General features: G+C 44.1%; 1 long non-coding RNA gene across 3 annotated transcripts in view; it reads right to left on the reverse strand.

Annotated features, from left to right (window-relative positions):
* The window catches only part of LOC146766757 (uncharacterized), a 34150-nt gene that overhangs the window by 1304 nt on the left and 8857 nt on the right, over positions 1–23989 (reverse strand). Inside the window, exons 2-8 of one of the 3 annotated variants that reach the window (XR_014957077.1) lie at positions 19698–19817; positions 17980–18508; positions 13638–13746; positions 12845–12998; positions 11847–11965; positions 8881–9088; positions 1–4423 (exon numbers count right to left, since the gene is read on the reverse strand). The exon at positions 1–4423 is cut by the window's left edge and continues 1304 nt beyond it. This is a non-coding gene — a long non-coding RNA (uncharacterized LOC146766757). Of the gene's footprint in view, positions 4424–8880; positions 9089–11846; positions 12012–12844; positions 12999–13637; positions 16853–17979; positions 18509–19697; positions 19818–23989 lie in introns of all 3 variants that reach the window. The other 2 variants (XR_014957075.1, XR_014957076.1) reach the window with 2 other exon arrangements.

Raw genomic sequence — 23989 nt, forward strand, 5'->3', positions numbered from 1 at the left:
TAGCCACAGCCCCTTCCCTGTAGCTGGGAGAGATCCTTCTGCTACTTCAGCTCCTGCACCCCACTGGAACTCACATATTGGAAAAGAGAATGGTGTATTTACCACATGTGGAGGAGGTAAGAAGATAATAAAACCACAGTGTATGTACATCTGTCAGCTCTGACCCTATTTCAGTAGCACAAGGTAGGAAAAAACACACTGTATTCTCTTAATCCAGTGAAATACCATTTTCAATGCTAGCACAGAAATAAGCCAACCCAGAAGGCACAGTAACACCTTCCCATGGGAAGATTAACCATCCTTGAGATTTTGGTTTCTTCCTGTGCTCAAACAACAATGCCCTTGCTACTGCAATAGTCTCCAGCTCAAACTACCCCTTGCACAGGGCACAGCAGAGCTCTGAGCATCACTCCACTCTTGTGGTTTTACCACTACCACAAGATGTTATCTTGTCATAGCCTCTGCACTTAGAAAGAACGCCTCTAGCTATGGTGGCCTTTAGAGAAGTCCTGTATTTTTCTCTACTCATTCAGCCAGGAAAAAGAGTTGGAGACAGGGCTTTTGTGGATGAGAGAGTCTGAGATTCTGTGGTTGGTGATGAGTGATCACTCCAAATATATTATGCCCTTACTCAGGCTCAACTCTCTGCCTCGACAAAACCCACAGAGCAGTATGTGATAGCCATGGGAAGCAGAGTTCTCAGGCATCCTGCAACCAGGAGGCCAGGTTTGCTGGGGAGAGGCTTGGCTGTAAGCCAGCGTGCAGGGAGATCTGAGGCAGCCAGCATGAATGCACATCAGCATGCAGGAAATCCTGATCCAGGAACACCCTCATCCCACTGCTGCTGGAGGGCCCAAGCACTGTGCTTGAAGCCAAAGCTGAAGGCAGGGCTCGGGAAGAAGAGCAGATGTGCGAGGGAGAGAGAAGCATAAAATTGATCGATGTCATTTTGTGTTTTTCCCTTGAACATGGTAAACTAGAACATATCCCAACCTTTGCCCAGGGGACAACAGGGATAAGCAGGGTGGCACACTTCTTACGGTCCTGAAATGGAAATAGGAGCAGAGGAAAAGAACAGGACACTTGTGCCAGCCCTATGCAGTGCATGGGAGAGCTTCAAGGCCCTTTGCACCAGGATCAAAGTCTACATTCCTATATGACTTTTTCTACAGACCAATAAATCCATTTCCCCAGACCAGGTAGGTAGAATAGCAGATTTCTCAATCAAGTAAGAGTTAATGAGGCCTCAAATCTCTTACCACCCAACATCCACTGCTTTCCAGGAAAAGCCGTGTCTCAGCCCCATATGTGCCATGCAGGTCTCTGTAGCCACACGCCACAGAAATGCAGCACATCCATCTTGCAAGCAGGAAGCAAGGGCTGAGCAGAGCCCCTGCTTCTCAGCAAAGGCAGGTTCTCTGACAGGTACCCCACTAATGCAGGATAGCAGGCACCATGATGGAACTGAAGGACAGTTTCTGAGTACAGAGAGATGAGTTAATATGATACCATCTGGCAGCAGTTTTTCATTTCTGACAATATTTAAAACATAATTTGAGCTCAGGCAGTGATAAATAGGTCTCAGATCTCACCTGACTTTGGTAACCTCTTGACCTAGGCATGTTGAGTAATTTATCTGAAGCTGTAGATTCCAATATTTTGTTGCTATATCTAATCTAAATAGACTTTTGGACACTACCCTTATTGCACCCTGGTAATCCTGGATTGATCCTGTTGAAGAAAGTGGAAGCAATGACATCTATGTTTGTCTTTCATCAAACACATGATGAAAGTTGATCGTGTTTAAGCATTTTCTCCCAGCTGAAATCTTTAACAGAAAAAAAAAAAACCATGATGCATTAGTGTTCCCAAACATCTAATGGTGGAGTGGAGAGGGGCATTTAACTATTACTGTTACAATAATTTCCTTTAAAACCTTAGTGTTCATTCTCTTGGTCTGAGCATCACTTATGATGGCTTTAGCATGTGTATATATATCTAGGCATTTATGTACACATGTAGATGCTTAAGTCTCTATACAAATAAAAAAACCCTTTAGACAAAACAGCATGACAGCAAAAACTTTCAGATGAAAACATGCTGTGAAAATGTAGGATGTCTCTTCTCTTTATGTTCTATGGCAAATGCAAAGGAAATGTATTGCTTCAAATACGTGCAGTCATTTTTATCTGATTACCTGTAGATGTTCTATATGGCTCTGTGTAGGAGACAGTACATCCTCTGTCCCCTGCAGACATCCCAGTTTATTATAAGCTTATTTCCATTCTTTCACATATCTTTATGAGTTTGAAGGAGCTGCTTAGACTTTGTCACTTATTTTTAACAATATAATTTTCTTTGGAAGGAATATTCCTGCTAAGCTTGACATGTGATATTTAATCACATATTGACCACTCAGAATTATTTTAATGCTTCCTGTCAGTTCCAGTACAGCAGGCAGAGTTCAAGCAACACATTTGCCTGGAGTTCAGTATTCATTTAAATCAAATTTGTCAGCTTTCAATTTTTTTAAATGTAATATTTTATTTTTATTAAATGCAAGTTAATAATGCCTTGTCAGGCCAAGGGCATATTTTAATGTGAACTCAGATGTTAAGTGAAATTGGAGTCATAACACCCTGCTAATAGACTCATATAATCATCTTTATGCCAGCATCTCAACCTAACATAAACATGCGCTGGCTTTGTGTTCAGTTGTCTCAGGGAGCCTTTCCAGATGCATAAAACACCCGCACAAACACACACACACATCCTTTAAATGCATGTGCTCCTGGGGTGGGTGCCTGTGATGCTTGTGTATATTTCTTAACGATTTCCACGTGCTCTTTTTTCTTCTTCATAAGGCATCTGTCTTGACTGGTGACATAACAGCCTTTGTTATTAATGCTGTCTCTTAGCATCACGGAAAATTAAAGATGAAGCTGAGATCTATAGTGACTTGATTTGGGTTTTTCCTGACAATATTTATGTGTGCAATTGTAAATACAGCTTTTCTACAGAGAAGTGCATACATGCCCACCATACATGCAAACTTGGGTATGTCTGGCTGCACCAACATTAGACACATGCATGCACACGTATATAAAGCATTTATGCACTGCATAAATGCACTGTGTCTGTTCACACTGCACACTGTGTGATAACACACCCACACACGACAGGTAAGCTTCTGCAGTATTTATCTTTACTTGAGTGCAGAATTATCACTCTTCTTATTCACAAAGATAAATGTAGCAATGAGCAGCTGTTGCGAGTTAGAAGGTAAGAGATGGATGGAGACTGATCCAGCCTTCTAAACATACTGTAAACCACAGAGGGTGATGAAGCATTGCATCTTTACCAAGCATTTCTCAGAAGGACAAACCCAGGTCCCCACGCTGCAGCTGTGGGCTCTGGAGCCATTCAGCGGCCATGCCTTGCTGGGGTGGGTAATGGCACTTACGCCTTTCAGCCCTTAAACCACCGGCTCTGAAGGGGCACGGGTCGGCAGAGCCATCCCTGCCTGGCAGCCGTGCCGGGTCACGCAGGTGTCCCCACCGCCAGGGCCCGTGGGACTGGCACTAACTGGCACCCTGTCAGCCCACGGTGACAGCACGGAGAGGGACACGCTCCTCTCACTGGGACACCCACGTCCCGGGCCAGGGCTGGAGCCTGTTACCCCATGCAGTAGAAACCTGCGCCCTGCCTCCCAGGAAAGCTGAGCTCCAGTGCTCCCCACAGCCTCCAGTGCAATTCCAGCACAGGGTAATCATGGTGACGGGGGGGAGGGAGATGCACCGAGGTTAAGCAATGTTTTCCAGTGACATGTGAGAGGAGAGAATGGTCACCACTATAGAGAGAGAGAATGCAAGGCTGTGAGGAGGATCAGGACCATGGAACTGGGAGGTTTTAATTTAGAAGTACCCAGAGGATGTTCCAAGACTAATCCAGGCACCCAAGACACTTGTGTCCAAGGCTGATCTCATGGGCTGAAGAGAGCCATGGAAAGGTTTTAAGAGCAAAGGTTTTGGTCTCTCCACAGGTTTGCATAAGCTTCTGAACAGTTGCTGACTGGATCCCAGCTAGTGCTGGGGGTGGACCAGGGATAAGCCAACAGAGAGGGCAGTTCAGGACCCTCTCAGGTACAGAAACTGGCATCCCCCATCGTGTAGATGGGAAAGAAAGGGTGCTGAAAATGTGCATGAGGGTACAAAGTTTTTATTCTGCCTCTGCTGTTTGATTGGTTCTTGAGAAGAGCAATGCCTTGGGCACACTTGGATTGGGCTGTAGTCAAACCTGTGCTCACGAGTTCTAGGGCAGGGCAGGAAGGGCAGTGGGACTCTTGCTGCTGCCACTGCTGGTGGGCTGTGCTTAGGCACATGTGATGATGCTCCAGTAACAGTTTCTCAGGCTCCACTGCTCTCTGAAAGACAAAAATACACTTTGCAGAGGAAAGAAGCTGCGCCTCTTGTCACACCGCTCATCTCCATCTACCACCAGGGAGAACACTTCCCACCATGCCTTCCCATGGAGACAGAAGAAACCCCTGGAAGACTCGTGTACATTTCCTGACGGCTTCTCCCCCTGGAGTCTTTTCTAAGAAGGAAGACATTGCAGCTGTATTTCCAGGCCTTGCTTACACATCCATCCTGCTGTCCTGGGGCAGTGCTTCCCATCACTGAATGCACACCTCTCCCACCCCACTCTGATGCCCCAGATGGATCTCAGTGCAGAGCAGTCAGAGCTAATGCTGTTATATCATCATAAATCTGGTGTAACAGAAAATCAACCCAAAAAGGTTCACATCCATTTATATGTTCATATAGACTGTCCAGACACAATAAGTCTGTCATGATCAAAAATGCAATAATGTGGCAATAAGGCATGTATATTAATTATAACTGCAGTGCAAACATGAGCTAGTTTACATAAGAGTAATTAAAATCACAATTGACCTTTTGTAGAAACATACGGTTGTGCTTAATTCTAGCCACTAGCATTCAGGACCTTTTTTTTTAAATGGTATTCCTAATTCATAATTATATCTTTTTTGAAAATAATTTTTATGGCAAACTGAAAATTACTTGTATCCTGTGTCTTTGTTCTTTATACAAACACACTCATATTCTCAGAAAAATGGTCTAATATGCAAGAGTAGATTAAAAATATATATATATTAATTCTAAAACAACTTGAATTTTCATCTGTAAAGCAGTTACTCCTTACCTAAGAATGAACAAATAACATCCAGTCATGTGAGACTCTCATCTATTTACTTCTCAGTTCTTCTGTACTATTTATCGTTTCTTACATCAGTCAGAGAAATCCCATTTTTAATGAGGAACATATATTTCATATTATATCACTACCTTTCACGATTCCAGCACCCTACAAGGCAGCAGTAGCCTTAGGGGTCAGGGAGAGGCAACCAAGCAACATCAGAAAAAACTTCTGCAGGGGGAAAATAGGGAATAGTCCTTTCATTTTTAGGTGCCTTTAAAGTCCATGGGTCATTTTGCAAGTCCTTCTCTATGCCAGGATGTCTGGCAAGAAAAAAAGCTGGATTTTGAGGGAAGGGCTTGGAGGGGTCCGTTGGAGAGCAGGAATGTTTCGCATGAGCAGGGACAGCTGGGGTAAGCCCACCATTTGCAAACGTGCCTGTGGTTATGCTTTCAATAGGTGGCACTTATGAATAATAATATGCATAATCTATCTTGTGCCCAGGCAGGAGAGAAAACATAAGTGGACAAGCCCGAAGGCATGGCCATCTATTAAAGGTTGCTTGGGAATTCTCTGCAGAGTTAGGGCAAAACTGTGCTGCTAAACATGGCTGGGGGATTTGCATGTTTAAGAAAAGAGGACTAATTGAAAACCTCTCTCTTCTGGATGAGTGATTTACATTTCTTACAGATCAAATTACAGAAGGTGAAATACAGTTTTGCCCTTTTGTTGTTTATTTGATTGCAAGCTTTCATTGCTAACTTTCCTTTTGATTAAAGAGCTTCAATGTAGACTTCAGGAAAAAGCCCAAATTCCCAAGCCATGATAAGCACCTAAAGCCTAAACCCTGCAGAAATTCACAATCCTGCTTTGTTCTGTGGCCATTTGTAGACATCTTGAATTAAGCACACATGGCTCAGGATCTTAGTAATTAAGTATAAAAATAATAAGAAAATTGCAAAACCACACACACTCTCTTCTACCTATCACTGCAAATGTAATGGAGATCTATTCCCATCAGCAGCGAGGACTGTAAAACATAAGGGAAAGACACATTTGATTTTGAAGTAGCCCAAGAAATAATGAGGTAAGCATCTTGGACTTTTCCCAGAGAAATATCCATCAGGCTGATCTTTATTTCCATTTGTTTATATAATGCCTCAACTGCTTTCTTTTAAAAGAAAGAAAAGAAAATTGTATTTTTTAAAAAGAAGAAATAAGTGTCTAATTTTGGTGAATACACTTCCTTTGCACTGCAAACCAGCCACTGTCCCAAACCCCAGGGTATTTCCATTCCCCAGGGACCATGGGAAATTACTTCTGCTCCCAGTGAGGTAACCCAGCCCAGGAAAGGGCTCCCACCAGCTCAGAAACAAGGCTGGTATGGAGCTGAGGAAAGAGCTTCAGAAAACCCAGCATTTTATCTGTGGGCCAGGGAAGAAGAGCAGATGAGGAAGAGCTCTTCCATGAGATGTCAACTTGCCTTCAGCAGGAGAAAGTCTGTAGCTGGGGACACCACTAACACGATCTCATTAGAGATGGGATGCTGAGAACTCCCATCAGTAGGAGATTTCTGGATGTGTGGCTCAGCTGATGGCTCACCCCAGCAGTGACAGCACCTTGGCAAGCAACAGGGACTCCAGTCACCTCTGGGGCAGAAGACCCACACTCACCACTTATTTATCACACCTCAAACAACCCAGCTGCAGAAGAGTATCGGAGTGCTGGTATTTTAATTGAAGGTGGCTGTATGAGTGTTGATAATGGTAGGGGGAAGGAGGGAGGGTGGCAGCAAATCACAGATAGTGGTTTTCCAAGTCCACCTACATAAGAGGGAGAGCACAATGAAAACTGGAGAAAACACTCAAGTATAAAGCATCGAACACTTCAACTTCAGTACTGCTGCTTAGGCCAAGAAAAAGAAATCTATTGGCATGGGGAGAAAACACATCTCTGGATTTTGATAAAGCTGTGGGAGGCTATTTGGAGGATTAATTCCTTGGGCCAGTTAAAAGCGGTTGTGCTCTGCTGAAATAAATTCCACCCTGGGATTTAATACAGCAAGTTCTCCAAAGATGCTGTAGTGGGTGAGATGGCAGCCCAAGCATTTCCCACACTCTACCTCTGGGTGTTCCAGGAAAGCAAAATTAAGTGATGAGAAAAGGGGGGAATGCAAGAGGAATCCAATATCAGGTTTTTTGCTGGCTTCACTGCTGCTAATTGTCTCCATACATGTGAACTGGGTGTAAAATGTTCCCACATCAGAGCTGTAGTTGTGCCTAGGTGTAAATTACTACACAAGGTTCAAGGCAGCTCTCAGCCATGTCCACGCTGCCTAATTAGCAGTTGTTAGTGTGGCGGAGCTATAAAGTGCTAATATTCAAATGTTATGACTGTGATGCCTCTTGCCAAAATCCATAAAGTGTTTGGAAGCTGGCTAGTGTTACTGACTAAACTTTCTCTTCCCTCTCAAGCAGAGGATCAAAGGCAGCCATCCTAATTAACCTCTCCTTTTAGAGCATCTATGGTGAAAATGTGATGCTGCACCAGGGCTGCTGCCACAGCAGTGCCTGGCCCTGACAGGAGATGCTGCAAGAGCAGAGCTTTTGCTTTCTGTCTCATACAAGGCAGCCCCCTCATTTGGGTATTGCTCTGCCTGGCAAAGATGAAAAACCAAATATTTTTTGTAAAACTGTTATTTTAAAACTAAGCCCTTCAACTCACACAGTCAACCTCTAAAACAAGGCCTACAGGACTGGAGAAAAGCACTCATGTAACATATAGTACTTGACATTGCCTATGGCTAAATATAGGGAACAAGATGTTCTCTGTGGCCATACCAAGCTTCCTTAGTCATATACACTTTAATCTAAGCCCTGCTACAGGGAGAGATCCCTGGCCCCATTCTCCCTTCTGAGCAACGACAGCAGGGCGAGTACAATTGCGTCCACTGAAGCATGGCCAACGCGACACCAAGGCTCAGCTCTGTGCAGATCAACCCAGTCAGGCAGGAGCATGCCCTTGGTGCAGCTAATTTCAGAGTTATTTTCTATGGTTAGCATCAAAGACATTTTCTACTGCATGCATGCATGAAATTATGGCTCACTAATTCCATAAATGGCAGAGTGCATATCTGACCCTCTTCTCCCCCAAATCCCCTGAAAATCTGTGTGTTGTACCCAGCCAGCAGAGCCTGTGGTGCAGAGACAGCCCTACCCCGGCCACAGCATCTCCTGGAGGAGAGGGCCATGAGAAAGGAGCTGCTTGAGGACACTCATTATGGACCCACCTTCCCCAGGGATGTGGTCCCAGGAACCCAGATAGGGCCTGTGAATCCACAGGGATTCAGTCCAACCCACCCACAAAGATGCTGACACTTAATCTCCTGAGCTTGCAGCCATCTGCAGAAGAAGTTGGCACCATCATCCATACTTTACCACTGGAAAAGGGACCTCCCAGAGGTAGGACAGCTTTCCCCAGGTACAACAGCAGCAGACCTAAGCAAAACAGCTCCATTTATTCTATCTGTGGAACACACAACCTCCTTCAGCCAGCCAAATTCTCGGGAGAGATGATCTTCATTTTATATCACCTTTACAGCACTTTTCAAACCCCCAAAGACTCATACTTGAAACCTACACAGTAAGTTGACTAACAGACCTGGGTTTGCCAGCACAGCTTGATCCAGGTCCACACATGGAGAGAAAGCCCACCGAGCTCTGGTCTGGCCTCACACAAAGGTGGAGAGAAGGGCCCTGCTCACCCAGCACCGTCCTCTGCCCACAGCAGCCACGAGATCTCTGGTGTCAGGTTCAGCCGATGAGAGCGTGGGGCGAGCTGGATGGGGCTGGAAACCTCACATAACTCTCTGAAAAAAATATCCCATTAAAAAGTGAGTTTTCCCAGGGGAAAAGAAACAAACAAGTAAAAAACCCCAAAACAAAACAAAACAACCCCCCACCAAAACAAAAAACAAACAAACAAAAAAACCCCAAATCTTATCAAAAGCAGTAGAGCTTCTCAGCAAGATGGGCACTGGCAGAGCCAGGCTTGGTTACACCATGTGAAAGGGAAGTCCCTGTGATTGAGAAGCAAATGGGTGTCTGCAGCACAGCATAAATTAATATGACAGTTGCTGCTTTTTCAGTGAAATCAAACCCCAGTCACCCTCGTTCAAAAGCAGAAACTTCACAGATGCACTACAGGATATTTCATTACTAAATATTTTGAATTTTCAACATAAGAAATATTACCTAACACTAGTTGCATTATTTGCTTCATAGGGAAGGGATTAACATTCTTGAAGCTCAGAAAAAAGACATATACCACCAAAGCAAGAAAATGTGATTATTTCTTTGTTTTCCCAGGTCCTCATGAAGGCAGAACTGCAGGTCTTGGGGATACTCTGACACAGGCCTGGAGTGTACAGCACTCCTTCATTTGCACTTCAAGCACTCTGAATCTGGGCAAGGACTCCAGTCTCAGAGGCAGATTCTTCAGCAGTTTATATCATGTAAATGTGAGGTTATTCCTGATTTATGCTAGCATGGCTGAATGTAGCACCTGTTCCCATGTATTTATTTATGTTGTCTATAAAAGACTTATAATTTTTTTTTAAGAGCAAGAAATTATTGTCTCATTTATACTAGTGAATAGCAAAACTGACTCCAGATAGTTGGAATGTCTTAGGGAGTACAAATGGCCCAGTGGCTTTATTTCTGGAGCTCTGCTCCACCTCTGAATTTTAAAAAATGGTATATTCGTGCTCTGAGGCAAATCTCATTTTCCAGCTCAAACATTTTATGCAATATTTTAGTAGGCTGTTTCATACTGCTGTACAGTCTCCAGTTTTAGGAATTATCAATAATGTATTCTTCCATGTAACCTCTTTAACACTCACAATAGAACAAAATAAAAACACATCAACAAAAAAATTGTCTCTGCTTGGCAATGCTACGTGAATGTTAAATTTCCCATTTCACAATGCAGCCATCACTATAAACTCTGAGGGCGGATTAACGCTCTTCTGGTACTTCACTGTATCAGAACACGGATTTGCAGACAACAGCTGCAGCAAATTCCCTTGACTGAGAAGAATTACAAGTATTATCACCTAGATCATTAAACTGGGTTCATAGATTGCAGAATGTCTTCAATCAATTCATCTAAGATAACTTGAAGCCAGCTGGACCCCCTCAGTGAGAACTTGACTTAATTGGCCAATAAGTGGCTGGAAAAGGTGCATGCGATTTGATAAAATTACAGACTGCAGAAGCGATTACAATTTGGAGAACCACAGAGGGTAGCCTCCGGGTCAGCCCTTTTGGAGAGGGCTAAGTTAATGTCCACTATTAAGTGCTGCTGTGAAAAATGTTGGCCCACTTGGTGCTCAGATGTAAAGTGTATCCAGGTCATTCCTCAGCTGATGGAGGGAGAGATGTGCACATTTATCACTGCTCTGGCCTCATTTCTGCCTTGGTAATAGTCGTACACTAACAACTGCTGGCAGTTTCATGGTTTTCTGGGTACCTTTCATTTTATTGGCATAACTAAAATATTATCTGAGCAAAGCAATCCATCTGCTAAAGAAAAACACTTTCCTTCAATTATGTCCCCCGAGTCTTTTCTTAAGAAAGGTTAAAACACCAGGAAGTTGAAAAATATACATTAGTTTGTTTTTATTTTTTCCAATCTACTGCAAATATCCTTGCTTGTTACTGGATAAATGGTAGGTCCACGTATTTACCACCACAAAATGTTAGAGAATATGCCTAGCTTTAAAGAAAGGGTCAACTCACAATATCAGATTAGCATTAAAGTACAAAGCATTATTTAAAAGCAATTACCTATCTTCCTCTTCCTGCAACTCTCCCCCCAAAAAAGGATAGAAAAGATTGCATCATTATTTTCTCCATGATTTTATATTTAATAATGAAATAGATTGGGTCATTTGCAGAAAAGCAATATTTTTAAAAATGGAGCTACAGAGTGCAAAGAAACCATTGCATTACCCAATTGTGTTTAAACATCATGGAAAAACAGAGCTTGATCCTGCATGAGCTCAGCAGGCAGGGCTCCCATTGACCTTGGCGAGGGGCTGTGGGTGCCTCCCAGGCATTAACCCTTTTGTTAGCCCCAGCCCAAGACAGAGCTTGCAATCACTTCTGCCCCGATAGAGTGTGCCTGCTGTGATTCCATGTTGCTGAGGCTGCATATTTTTCATGGATTGGATAATTTTCATGGGTTTTGCTTTGTTATTTTTAAATCCCTACTTTTTACAGAGCTAGCTTCAAGACTCAAATAGCTAATGCAGATATTCAGAAGTAGTTTGGTCTCATTTCAAGGATTTTTTTGCTGATGGCTAAGTTGTTATAATAGTAAATGGTGTAACATACAATCAAAAGCCTAGGGGTTGCACAGTTAGCTAGATGAACACAAAACATAAATTAATGAAGTGTGGAAGGACAAGTTACATCTTACCATTAAACAGGGGAAAATGGGGCTCTGACACTGATTTTAAGCAGCAAATATCAGGTCAGAATTCTACTTTTAAAAAAGGTACAAAATGCATACTTTCTTAAAATGCTTTCCTTTCATAAGTCAAAAATGTCAGAATCCAATTTTACCTCATCCATAGGCAGAAATTAAGTTGCCATTTGCTTGCTGGATCTCCTACCATGTGAGAGATGTTTCTTCCCAAGTAACCACTCAGGTCCCATTGCACCAAGCCACAGAGCACAGTCACCTAGGGCACAGGTTAAGGTAGGCTCAGTGGAGAGCTGGTCAGCTGCCTTGGGAAAAAAAAAATCTATTGGAAGGAGCTTTCTTAAGAAAGGAAGTTCAGGTTTAGTCTGTCCCTAACTGTGGGCAGAAAATGCTCACTTCCAAATGTTTCTGGTGAAAGCAATCCACTTTGGTCACGTAAAAATGGCCTTTCATTTTAAAACATAAAGGAGAGACATAAGACATTTGAAAAAGGGTCAAAACAAAGCAGGATGTCTTTATATTGTCCAGATGACCATGTGGCAGTCCCTCCACCCCCCACCCCAGTTTTTGATCCTCCCAGAATTTTGTGGAGTAGACTGATTTTAGCATGAAGTTTTTTGAGATTTGTGACCCTGTCCTGTCCACTTGGAAGTACCACTTTGTGGGATCAAACTGCATGGCTGGGATGGCCACAGCTTCTCCTGTTCTCTGGAATCTTCTTCCCACATAGTGAGTTCTGTTTCCCCTGCCCATGCAGATGTGCTCATTTACTTCTGCATTCAAAACCCCTGTGTGAAAACATGGTGCCCATCTTAGGCATAGAGATGTCATGAATGTTTAAATTCCCAGTCCTGTCTCCAGTCAGGTATTTCAATTAAATGGGTAACACTCTGTTCTGATGTGTAGAAAATGTATTCTGCTTTTTTTCTGTTTTAAACAGGAGAGTACAAGGGTTTAGCTGCACTGGGTATCCACACTCAGTCTGTGCTCTAGCACAGGCAAAGCTCTAACTCTCCCCGCTTAGCTCCCCAGTGTTGACTTCTGGTTAAGCCCTGATTTGAAAAGCCTTCTCCAGGCGAATTTCAGCATTTTAAGCACTGTCCTCGCTTGGCAGAAGATGCTGCTTGTCAAGATTTACCTTTCAATGGAGGTCTCTGCTCCCAGCTCTGTAAGAGTGGCCCTGCACAGCCAGGGTCAAACTGAAACTGCGTGACTTCGGTGCCACCGTGCACTCGGTGCGACCTTGAATGCAACATCTCCATCCACCAGCAAGTGACCAGCCAGACCTGCCACTACCATGGGAGGAAAAGGGAAACTAATTGAGTTGTACATGACTTAATCACATTAGCAGCCCTACTGCTGCTATTTCCCATGTCCCTACAAGCTCGTGCCATGTTTGTGGTTTCTGGTGCTCCCGCACACCCTGAGGCACCAGGTTTCAGACACGCATTGAACTGTCGCTTGCAAATTTAGAAATCTATTTTTAAAGCAAACTAAGCAAACAATGGTGCTTTCTCTGCCTGTCAAAAAGATCATTAAAGGAACAGTTGCTGGCAGGGATTTTGGTGGCAAACAGGCTGGGCTTGGCAGGGCAGGACCTTTGCTCCAGCTCACTGCTTTCGCTCTGAACTGAAGCGACGGTCCTCGAGAGCCCATCACACCACTGGCTCTTCATCAGGAGCCACCAACCAGCAGATCCGCATGGGCTGATCCAGCAGTCCCCAGAACAACTGTCCAAGGTTTCACCTTTGTAAGGAAAAGCCCTCCAGGTCAGTTCTGCCACCCCAGAAGGAAAGGGTGAAGCCATTACCCACCGTGACATTTTGGTATCACCCTGTGACACCCTTGGTCTTCTCTCTGTGTGCAGACCAGACCCCTGCAGCCTCACTGCCCCAGCTCTAACATCATACTACAGGCTTTGGAGGACTCACCATTGTCCTGAGGCAGCTCTGGCCCCCAGAACCACTTGACCAACTGAGGATGGCAGTCCCTCTGAACAGCAAGTCCACATGATCATGAGCAAAACCTCAAGAGCCAGTTCTAGAAGAGAAATAAAAACACCTTTCAGACTTACTTTTCTTTAACATGAAGATACTTAGGACCATCTCACTTCTCTGCTCCAGACTTTCAATGATTAAGGACTGCAGTGTTGACTGCCTGCTGCCTACAGCCACGACATCACCCATTTCTACTCAGGCTAACATGGTGAGTTGTGTCTGCCCCTTTTTGGATGCCTCCACAGCGCAGCCTCTCAGGCTGGAGCTGCAGGAAGCCAGGGCAGCAGGACCACTGCCTGCTCCCACACACGGACTGCAGCTGTTGGGTCTGAAGCAAGCAGGAACCACCAAGGCAGGGAGCCCTTCCTGGCCCTGCAGAGGGTGGTTAGAGGAGGGAGACAGAGAGGAGCCCACAATGGCCCAGATGTTGTGTTCTCTCTAATGCAGCTGGGTTGCTCCATCTGCCCAGCCCAGTATTTTCCAGTTGGCTACAGCAATCACCACAGTGTAGGGTCCAGCCACTGCTGGGATCCCTGTGCTAAACTAGAGGACAGGGAGTGGGAACAGACAGATCCTATGGCCGAGCTACTGGCAAGGAAGTATTTAATCTACCCTGCATGGGAGAGCTAGACCCACACCCTTTACTCAACCAAACAATGGAAGTATCTGGATCCATTTTGGCATATTCCAAACACATTGCACCCCATCAGAATCTTTGAGGGGTCTATTAATTGTCACTAGACACAGAAGTAATTGAGATAACCTTTATTTCCTTCTGTCTTTCAGCACTAAGGAGGTGATGTAGAAAGGAGGCTATTAATATATGAAGTAGAAAAGTCTATTTTTTGTTTACTTTGAAAAAGCCTAGTATTGACTTCCATTTATCTTCCAATAAATCCTTGTCCAATTGAGCTCAGAATACAATCTGTTCCAAGGGCAGGTGCTCCTTAAAAAGAGCTGAAATTTCCATGGTTTTTACTCCATTCATTAAAAGGGAAAGAGAAGGAAAGAAAAAAAGAAGAGAGTTAGAAAATGGCATGAAAGCATATTATCAGTAAATTGTTTCCACTGTGTTTGTGACTCTTCTTAATGTTTTATGAATATGCTAAAAAATTTGCTCAGGCATTTTTCCTTGGGCACTCTAGTTAATTACTTATTCAGAGAGCTTCTACTCTGTTCCTTGCAAAATGTGTTGTGCATTAATTCTGATTATGTACAAAAACCCACCTGCAAGGAAAAACTCTGAATCAGTAATGCTGATAAAATGAGCAGCTCTCCTGGGGCTTTACTGAGAAACAGGATACTGGACAGAATTAAAATCTTGTAGCTAAGGCTATTCATAATGTCATTAACATAAAGGCAATTAAATGAGTTTTTAACCTACAACCCTTTATTGTTATTAATGAACATTAGAAAAACACAGGAGATAAAATTGGTAATTATCTCTGCACCAAGCTATGCAATAATGTGTTTAAATATAAAAAGAAAACAAATGATTATTGTTAGTATTTTCAGTAGCAGAAGCCCCAAGGAGCAGCTCAGTCACATTTAATCACATGGTACTACACCAAGAGGGTTAATTAAACCAGGGCTTTACCTTCAGCATGCTTGGTTATTCTGTTTAATATGGAATCAACAAACAGAAACGCCAATCTGCAAAATATTCCAGGCAGTGCCTTTGCCATCAGGTGAGCCACCTTTACAAAAACCAAGAGGGCTTTTGCTCCCTCCAGGACAAGGAGCTGCAGCACTCTAATCAAGTTTTTATTGTCACATGCTTTAAAAAACAATTCCTGAAACAGCTATATAAATCCCGCTTCATAGTCCAAGCTTACCATTTTGTTAAAAAAATAATTTGGGGATTCAAAAAAGATTCAAATGTTCACGTTTGACAGTAGATGGTAGATATGGCTGCAGTACTACAGTGCAGTGAAAGAGTCTCTAGTTCTATTTTTTTATGCAAACTATTGTACCCTCTACTTAAGCAGTCATAAATTAGAATATCTTCTAAAGGGGAAATGCTCTAAAGCTCAGTGAAATAGCCTGTATCTAGACTGAACTTAATAATTTGATTAAAGTTTTATGATTTAAATCTCCAGAATAACTTTAGCATCTCTCTTTTATAATAATTCTTTTCATGTAGTTACAATATTTTGGGGGTTCAGAAATCTATTTTCTGGGCAATATGTAGCTAAAGAAATGACATTTAATAATTTTATCTTCCATGTCAGTAGATCAAGCTTTCCCAAGGAATGTGTCCATCTAGACAGGGCTTGGGAGGGAAGAGCTGAAGGCTCTTAAAGACTGCACAGAATCCAGCCCTGGTTTCATGGAGCAGAGGGTGGTATTGCTGCAAGCCCCCCATGTCCAGCTGCTGCAAGGAACTGCCCTGTCCAACATCCCTGTGCTCCCTGCATCCAGGGGCTGGCATCTGTGGAGAACCCTTCCCAGCAGCAGGAGGGAGGATGCAGGAGTGAAGGGGAAACAAAAGAAGAAAACTCCAAGGGTGCTTGGCCAATGTGCTGAGCATAGGGATAACCGAGTGCATTGCACCAGCAAGGGCTGCACATCCAGATGCAAAGGAGGCCTGACAGTTATACAGCTGCCTTTTCCCTAGAAGATATTCTTTCTGGGACTGCTGAAGAGAAGTGAAAAATTTGAAGGACTTTGAAGTCAAGAAGAAAAATGACCAAAGTGCTCCTTTGCTATTTGGGAAATCTGACTAGTGAGACAGCAGAGGAAGAATTAAGAAAAGAAAAATATCAAAATATCAATTAGCAGAACAGTTTACCACAGCAGATCCCATTAGATAACCAGATAATGCTTGTTTCAACGGACATGCAGCAAGAAAGCAGATAACCTGGCAACTCAGACATCTGAAAGAGCTTACAAAACCTCCCTTCCACAGGGAGTGATGGCAAAGCTCAGAGCTGGATCTCAAAAGAAGTGAATCACTTACCAGGCTTCGACAGCCTAAGGAAAAAGCCAGATGCACTGAGAAGATAGGAGCAGAGAGGGAGATAGAGGAGGAAGCATCAGAAGTAATGTTTTGAAATATAAAAATCAGATGGAACTTACGGAGGGTTGATAGCTGTAAGGGTGCAGAGGCCAAAGCTGAAGGGGAAAAGCTGCTTTATGGAGCCAGGCAGCTGGAATGAGGCAGACACACAAGTATTTTTGCATTATTGTTAAGCTGCTCCCAAGCCCTTTTGAAACACACACAGCCTTCTCCACCACCACCTGCATTGACAACAATGGGTGGGATCACTGGCACCAACACGTCATGTTGTTAAGCAGCAAGCCATGGACAAAGGTGGTATTAGAACCAACAACTGCTTCAGACAACTTTACAGCTCTAAATGCCTGAAAGATTTTCCCCAACAACTACAGATTTCTCTTCCCCCTGATGTGGAAGCTGCTTCACTAGCTTATGTAAGCCTGCTATTCACTGGTGTAATAAGAAAAGGCCCAGGCTATTCGCTTGCTGTGTAGATGCAGAAATGATGTGCATACTAACCAGCTCCTCCAAGTCAAATAAGCACAGCTGGTTTAGTTTCTCTTGAACTGGGAGGTGTTGTAGGAAGCCATTAAGCCAGGTGAGCTGTGGTGGAGGTGAGATGGCCTCCAGTGCTTTGTACAAGAGTATGCAGCCCCAGCAGCGATGCACGGTGGCACCGGGAGCAAGCAGGGTGTCACTTCTGTCCCTGAGACACTGCATGGGCAATGCTGCAAACACACAGCTGTGTCCTACACACCCCATCCCATCCTCTGGCAGCCTGTGAGTGCACAGCAAAGGGCCACCCTGCTGGAGATCTTCTCTGGGAAGTTGGTTTTTGAATGCTCTCTGCTTTTGTGTTCACATTGCATTTTTCTGTGAAAAACAGACACACAACTAAGCAGAAGCACTCACTTTTTGTTGCTTTTAGGCATCCTTTTCTAGTATTTTAATTATAGATCACCAGTTCATTGCTTGCTTCTAAACTTTATCCTCTTCCCTTTGTCAAGACAAGAATCCCCAGCATTTTTCCATACGAAATCAAGCCAATGCTCATTTTCATTGAAAGCTGCTTGAGCCAGGATCACACTGTGCCATCCTGCTCCAGCCCCATGGGTCTCTGCACCCTCATGCACACACATGTGGCACATGGCAGATCAGTAGAGCTACCATCCTTCACCCTTCTTCACATTAATGAAAACAACTAAAACCACAAATTAATTATGGTGAGGACAAGAGCAAGATAATGCCTGTTCTGAAGATAAATTTAATTACACATACCTTGGGGGAGTTTAAAATTGCTGCAACCACTTGCTGTTTTGGACATCTTCATCCAAGGCAGTCATCCAATTCAGCAGTGATCCAAAAATGCAGTGACATCCCAAGAAGGAAAGAAGAACTGTGAAGTGTCCCCAAGTTTCTGACATCAGCAACATCCAGGTAAGTACAAAGCATTCCTGCTCTGCTCAGATGAAACTCATAAACCTGGGAATGGCCTGTTCACTGTGGAGATCAGCTCACTGGAGCCATCCACCAGGGCATCTGGTCACAGTCAGCACAGTGAAGGGAGCACACAAGAAATCAGTCTGTTCCAGCATAACAAATTCTATCTTCTTTATAAGCTAAGGCATCAAAGAACTACCAAGCCTATATCTTATTTACAGTATTTTACAGGATAAATGACACTCTTGCTACTTTTTTTTGCCACCTGTCAAGTGTTTACAGTGACAACAGCCTGTTGTCTGTCATTCAGAGGCTTGGCACCTGTCTGGATAATAGCATGACTCAATATTCCTGAAGTACTAGATTTCTGTAAGAGAGGAAAAATCAATAACTGTGACAAGTGCTATCCATTAGAGCCCAAGAGCAAACGATTACACAATGTCATTTGTTTAATATAACAAGACTGTAAATGAAAACTCTATCAATTGATCTTTGGAGGATAAAACATCCTTTCAAAGACAAGATGATCATGGACCAGATCTACTTGACTTCCCAAGGCCAAAATGGTCAATACCAGCTGAAGCTCAGGGTTCCCATCCTGTCAGTTGATGGTCCCCTTTGAGATCAATAGCTTCCACTACATGGAATCATGACAGCAGCAGACATCAGCACCAGCTCCCCACTCCAGGGCAGAGCCAGAAATGTATTTTTCTGTACAGCTCTGCTTTTTCTTCATCGGGTTTTCTGGAGCAAAGCAACAAATGCATTCAAAATACATCATATATATTGAGATCTCTATTTCAATATTCATAATATATGCTTATACTCAACACAACAGCATTTCTAAGCACTCTGGGCATATAGACAGTAGGAGGTAAAGAAATTTGGCTGGCTTCAAGAGCACAGTCATCCTCTGCTCTCCAGCTTCCTTCCCACCCCAGTCTCTTTCATTGTTTGGCATTATGGCCTTGTGCCACTTGGGCTGATGTTTCACTTCTAAATGGCATTTCAGCTTTGGCCCCCCTCGCTGCCCAGCACCCTCTCCTGGATTAGCTCTTGGGTGCCATATGGTACAAATGGCCTGCCACACACTCGCTCAGTCGGCGTTTAAAAACCTGCCAAAACGCTGCCTCTGCTGGCAGCCTGCCTGGTGGCTCCGTGGGCTGCGAAGGGAGACTGAGGCTGCCTGGAAATAATGGAGATGGGGCTGTGCCAGGCTGTGCACAGCAGCCCTAGGAGCAGCACTCCCCTTGCCCAGCCACTCCCCGCGGCACGGTCAGACATTCCTGCACACGAATCCCCTTTGCTGCTTCCCCAGCTGCCTGGCTGATGCAGTAAAAAACAGCATTTGTTTACTTCAGCTGTGTTCTGCTTCATTCTGAGTATGGGCCCAGGGGAGCAGCACACAGGTCCATGGACTGCTCCCCAGACAGTGCCACAGGGAGGTGTCCCCTGGCTGCAGTGGGACACCCAGATTTGCAAGGATAGCAACCAACTGCGATGTGCAGGACAGGCAGGGCAGCAGGGCCACTGGGAACTTGCTAAGGTTTCCTCACCTTGCCACAAAGTCCCTTCCTAAAGCATGTATGTTCCTCCTCTCACAGTGGCATGTGCATGTCCTTAGATGCTTGCAGGAGGGTTGAGCAGTCCAAGAGCATCACGGCCAGAGACCTGGTCTGGAGAAACAGAAGAGAAGGAAGCCTTGTGGAAACTCAGTAGAATATTGGCCCTTCATCTCAGGAGAGAAAAAAATTGCATGAAAAACAGTCATCTACAGCAGCAGACCTCTTCCAGTGTCTCTCCAATAACAGAGACATTTTCCCCGTCTTCTCTGACTCTCTTGCAGCCTGAACAAGGCCCTTGCTTTCCCTCATCCCACAGCAGTTCTGACTCCCATTTCTCCTCTACCAGTCTGATCTGATTTTTGCTTAACTTTTTCCCTCCAAGAAAGGAGACCTTCCATCTTCTTGTTATACTAGAAGGAGATGCATCATCTCATATCAAACATCATATTTTGGTTTTGATCCCTACTAGATGCGTATTGAGTTTTGTTTCCAGGTTTTGGCTGAGAGCTTCTCATGGGACTCTCCATCTGGAGGGCTTTTCCCTAGCAGCGTTCTTCCCCTCATCCAAAATCCTGCTGCTAGTGCTGTGAAATTGTTTTCCTCCAATGCCATTTCACAAAAAATGCAATAATCACAGAACAGTCTGAGCTGGAAGGGACCCAGAAGGATCCAATTCTTAAGTGAATGGCCCATGCTAAGTACCCACACCAGTGCAGGTGACCTGCTGTCCCACCCAGGAGCCATGCAGTGGCCAGAGCACAGACAGGCAGTGTGCCAGAAGCTGGTGGCAAGGCTTAGACAAGGAGCACTTGGAGCACACTGGGTCCACCAAGACCCCAGACCCACCAACTCCCCGAGTGGTGCAAACTGTGGACAGTCCCAGCAGCACCTGGAAAAGGTCCCACCATGGAAAACCTGAGATAGGCAAGAAATTATGTTGGCTGAATCACTCGCCTAAAATCCAGTCATCCATCTGCTTGGGGCCACTTGTGAAGCAAGGTGCCTCAAGCATCTGCAAACCACTGATGACAAAGGGTCAGGCTGGATAGCTTCAAAGCTGGATACCTTCACTTACAGCAGATGAGAAGGAGAAAACTTGCAACTTCTGTGTCACTTTCTATTGGGCAAGTAGGTCAGCAGTTAAGATGATGCTGCTCCTTAAAAATAAACCATTTTGTGTGTTTGTAACTCGTCAACTCCAATAACCTCCAGCAGAGCATCAGATTTGCAGGAGCCTTCATTCTTCCTAGATGGGACTTCAAAGCTGTAACGCTACCCATACATATGTGTGCGTTATCTAGCTCTTGTTAGACTAAGCTTTGCCCTTCAGTCGCAGTGGGGAGTGGATAGAAGAAAGGCAATATTAGAATAAAAAAAGGAAAACTATAAAAGGAAATGCAAGATGAAAACACCTTGACAATGACTGGTGGCCACACTGGTAATTCCTGTGCAGTGGTGAAGAAAGTAGCAGTGCCACAGTTCTAATGTATTCTGGTGAAATATTTGTACGATGTGCCTACACAAAGCTCCAGATGAAACAGTCTCTTTATAAGCTTTTGATAGCTAAGGGAAGTGGCTTTGCCATTACCTCTGTGAAATGAAAGCAACAGAGTCTTGGTGCTCCTGGATGGAGATGCTGATCATCACAGTGACAGCCAAACTAGCTTTGCTTGTTTGTTGTTTACCTTATGCTAAGGGGAAGGAGCTCCTTTGTTGTCATTGTATCGTGTGATGTGGTAAAACACAATCCATGCCCAATGTGCAAAGGAATTTCAAGCCAGCAGTATTTATTATCCATGCATAGACAGCACATATTGCTGCTTTGCTGTCAGTGCTGCTTGCAGTGCTTTAGTGAAAATAAAAGGGCATTTGTATCTCGAGTGCCACACTGTGCTGTGACAACATGAGTGTTGCAAGGGCTGTTTGGTATTGTACCACACACACAGGATTGATAAGGAAGGCTCCTCCACAGCTGTATGGAAAGACTCAAAGTGCATGAAAGAAACCCTTACAGGTGACACTTGTAACCTCCTGCTGTAAGAGATGTGCTCCCATGCCTAAATGCTGCCCTGGGCATTCCCGCTGTTGGCAGCAAGGAGCTGCTGCTCCTGGGAAGCCTCGCTGCCTGCAGAGGTGGCTGAGGTGCATTCAGGTGGAATTTGGCCAGTACATGAAGCTCACTAAGAAACACCAGGAGCCTGGTATTCCACGTGCTGAACAACTTCTTAACAGGGTAAAGGATCCTAGCCTGAAACAGTCTTAGGGGATTAAAACCTCTCACAAGCAATCAGGTCTACCTAGCAGGTTTCTAGGGCATGTTATATATGGCGTAGCATAAGAGCCTTCATTTTCCTGAAATAAGTGAAGAAATCAACAATACACAAGTGCTGGACCAAGCAGCTTCAAGAATCATACAGATTCACTACAGTTTTCCAACTTCAACATGGTGACTTATCTACCAAATAGCTATCCTCTCACAAAGTTCAAAACACATGAAATTCCCCATCACACTAGACAGTTGTTTTAAAACTGGTCCTATGTTCAAAGTCAGAACTTGCAAAGAAGAAAAAAACCCACGTCTTCTTTCTTTAGCCTCTGATCTTGGCTCTGAGGAAGCTGTGAACACAACTGCACTTGGGAATAAGTCCCTGGCAAGACTAGGGAAGACATTTGTGCATTAATAGTACATAATTTACCCTCACCACAACCTCTGTGTCAAAGCTACCTCCCCTGCATGTGGCTGGCCATGCCTGCTGCATGAGCAGTGTTGATCCTGCTCTGCTTCCTAAATTCACAGAACTCCAAGACCAAGGGACACTTAGAAGGGAAACCATGGCACACAGGTAGCACTACAGGGTCCCAAAGTCTCTGGGGCTCACCATCAAGTTTGTGGCATTTTCCCCCATGACATTAAGAAGTGGGGCAGAGTACCTGCACACACAAGTGACAGAAATGTCTCCAAAGCAGGCACTACCCACCTTTTGTTCTCAGGCCTGCAGTCCCTCAACCCCTGCTCCTGAGAGGCAGATAAGCCTACAGTCACCCTTAAGCCCCCACTGGCAACCTGACTGACTTCAATACTTTGCAGAAGTTGTAAAACACCCTCTTGCAGATCCCTTGGCTAATGGGCTTGTAGAGAAGGGCAGCTGGATTGCAGCTGGCTCCTCCCACAGAGCAGCTGTCAAACACCTGAAAGGTGACAACAAAAGGGATTCACATTTAAAAAAAACCAAATCACTTCAGCTACTACTAGTTTATTGATTCCTTAATCAATCAACTCAACAAAATAAACTGGGACTTACTGAATTAAAGCAGAACATGACACTCTGTGCTCTGAAGCAAAGTGAGAGCTGCTTTCTGTGTTACAGCCAATGCAGGAGCTGCCAACAGCCTTGCACCTTCCTGACTTGTGCTACCTTAAGAAAAGCACTATATTTTCCCTCATCTGCATGTCCATCTCTGTTAATTGGTGACAAGCACAATCAGTCCCCCTAGTGCCCCTCTGAGGCACAGAGCACAGTGGCAGTCAGCCTCAATGGGAAGCAGAAACCTGTACCAAGAAATCCTGCTACTGGTGAAGCAGATTTTTTTTCTGCCCAGTTTGATTTTCAGCCACAGGGTGCTACAGAACAACAGCTATTTGTATTGCAACTGTCTTTTAGGCTGCTTCCTCCTGAGTATATTCCACAGAGCTGTTCTTTGCAGTCAAAAACACAGACAAACATGGATTACAAACACGGATTAATGAAAATATTTGAATGGGCTTTGATGAGGCTGTGGAACTAGAAAACACCATCGTAACAGCTGGGATCCCTGCACTGAAAGGACACACTGCTAACTGAAGTAAATATGTTGCTATGAATTTCTGACTTAATTGACAGAACATTTTATAGTGTGAACTTCAAAATCTCATTAGGAATGAATCAGAACATGGCTACGTGCCTGTAACATTTTCAATGCCAACATACAGTCAGGCCTACTTGGAGCTGATAGAATTTCTTGATCAAGCAGCTGAGAGATTCCAATGTAATTCAATGCAATCAATTATAATGCTTCATGCCAATATGTAAAACTAAATTGGATTAAAAGAAATACCATCTCAAAATTGTGGTCTGAAGGACAAATCCCAGCATTTTTAGTGTCTCTTAGTTCACAGCCATCCCTGACGTGCCTAAGCTAAAGAAATAAAGGCATTTTCCTGCTAACACTGAGGTGTGAGGTGCCCGAGAGGCCAGCTAGGCTGCACAGGAGGATCTCTGTGTGATTGAAGGGCTCTGTCAGTA

Source organism: Lonchura striata, chromosome 8 (assembly GCF_050655825.1).
Source record: "Lonchura striata isolate lonStrDom1 chromosome 8, ASM5065582v1, whole genome shotgun sequence".
In the NCBI taxonomy this organism is placed as follows: Eukaryota; Metazoa; Chordata; class Aves; order Passeriformes; family Estrildidae; genus Lonchura; species Lonchura striata.